This window comes from Lynx canadensis, chromosome B2 (assembly GCF_007474595.2).
Source record: "Lynx canadensis isolate LIC74 chromosome B2, mLynCan4.pri.v2, whole genome shotgun sequence".
Classification (NCBI taxonomy): Eukaryota; Metazoa; Chordata; class Mammalia; order Carnivora; family Felidae; genus Lynx; species Lynx canadensis.
This window is the reverse complement of record NC_044307.1, coordinates 130,867,660-130,870,150: the sequence shown is the minus strand read 5'-3', so window position 1 is coordinate 130,870,150 and position 2,491 is coordinate 130,867,660.

Genomic DNA, 2,491 nt, shown 5'->3' with positions numbered 1-2,491 from the left:
TGATAGCTGTCCAGACCCATATCCACCTCAGTGACAGTGCTGGGGGTTTCAGCTCGGGGACTCTCGTGCTCTTCCTCCGCGCTGAGCTCTAGAAAAACAAACCCAAGAAATACCCACAAGCATCATGAAGGTGTTCAACAAAGACACACTGTTATGGAGAACCTTAAGGGAGGAGCCACCATGACTCAGGCATTCATCCAATTTTCAGGAGCTGGGCAAGCAAAGCCATGAATCAGGCAGGAAGCATTTATTAAGCATGCTAGAAGACAAGGGGTACAAAAGTGCAATACACTCATGGATTCTATATTCACGGAGATTCAAATATAGTTGGAGAGAGATAAATAACCCACATGAATCACTTCGGAACAAAAATAAAATGGCTATTAGCAGAGTTATAAATTCCATGGATGCAACAAGGGATGCTATTTGAGTTCAACAAGGGCTTAAAATAGGAAAATTTTACAGAGAATTTGGAACATTTGGGGCCTTCAGGATGATATAATTTAAGAAAATAGAAATTGGAACCTCGACTTTGACCCTCAGTTTTACTGAATTGCATTTAGCATTGCATTTTAGGACAATGAAATACAGCCACACATGTAGGCTGTTGTACCGATGGTATTTTTGAGGCAGTTGCCCTCAAGTTTACTTCCTGGCCTTTTTTTAAGGACCCGTGGAATAAATTCATCTTAACTTCTTCCTAGCAATGGAGTATTTTCTCATACACTTTAGAATCTTAGAACCAAATCAACTATCTCACTCATTGTTCCCGTTCAGAGCAAAACTTCATTAAAATTTGTGTACAGCCTTCCTCCACTTTATTACCTCTCATCCACAATTTATACATGTTTCAAACACAAAATATAGAGAGAACAATATATGAAAGCTCACATATTTAGCACTTACAGTTTCTCAACAATCCGTTCACTCCAATTTGGTTTTGGTCCCCACTACTCACCTGAAAAGGCTTTTGTCAATGTCACCAATTACCTTCCCATTGACAAATCCACTTTTTCTAGCACATCTTTAGACTGACCATGTAATTAACCAACAAACTAGAACACTTTGATAATAATGGTGGGTAGGATGACACAAATAAACCAGAACTATTCCAAGCAAACCCAGAGATCTAGTCACCCAATGTTTCTTAAGCTCTCAGTAACATCTGACACGGCTGACCACCCCCCACTATTTTCAGGACTCTCCTCTCCCTGCTTCGGTAACACCACATTGGCTTTCTTCCCGGTTAAATAATATTTGTCAACCTCTAAGTAACAAATCTCCTCAAAATTAAGTCTTGGGCCCCTTTTTCTTTTCTGTTTACTTCGCCTCAGTAGTCTCATCCATTTCCATTGGAATGGCACTTAATTCCTCCAGCTAAAAATCTAGGGGGCCCACCTTCGCTTCTCTTTGACTTTTGCCTCCCACATTTAATGTGTAAGCAATCCCTACCTTCAAAATCTATCCCAAATCCATCAAGACCCTTCCATCTCCACAAAAACTGATGTCATTCTTCAGAGCTACAACTGCCCGCTAACCACTGCCTCCCACACTCCCACCTCTACAATCCACTTCTCACACAGCAGCAGGACGATCTTTGGAAAACATAATCACATCATAAGACTTCGCTGCTTAAAATCTTTCACAGCTTTCCCAATGCTCTTAGTAAACATTATAAAATTCCTAACAGTTTACAAAAATATTGTGGCAGCAAGAAACAGTGGGGGGGGGGGCGTGTGTGTAGGGGTGTGTGTGTAGGGTTTCAATAGGTTTCAATAGTTTAATCAGGGAAGACTTCTCTGAAAAAGTCCCATCGAAACAGAAAAGACGGGGAGCTTGCCATGCAAATAGTAGGTAGATGGATGAGCATTTCATAGACGGGAACCCACATGCACAAAATCTTTGGGAAGGAAAGGGAAATGTCCACCAGGACCACAGGGCGGTGGCCTGAGATGAATTACAGAGGTAGTCTGGGTCTTGTAAACTATAAGAGAAGATGAGGCCTTTGATCAGCATGAAGGCTGCAACGGAAAAAACACACACACCAAAAACATTCTGGTGGAAGAATCAAACGGACCCCATAAACCATTTGCAGGAGTTAAAAAGAAGAATCAGGGAGCACACAGATGAAACACTGGGTAATTAAGACACAGATGGTGCCAACAACAGAGAAGGGAAAATGAGGTAAGTTCTGGGCCTAAAATCCTGAAACTGTGGAGACAAAATAACCCTGGAGATCAAGTGACTACCAAACTTCTATACTCCAATGCGGACACCTGAGAACAAGGACAGTTAGTGACCAGCCAACAGTCACTTAGATAGGCACTAGTATTCATGAGGGGGTGAGGTGGAAGGTATTATTTAACTGCAAATGTTCAGAAGGTATTAAGTGAAACATGAGAGGAGACTTTCAACTGAAAGTTTGATTTATAGAGAAATGCGAATATTTTTGCTGACCAACCTAATGGCTCTACAGCATATGTTTTGTAGG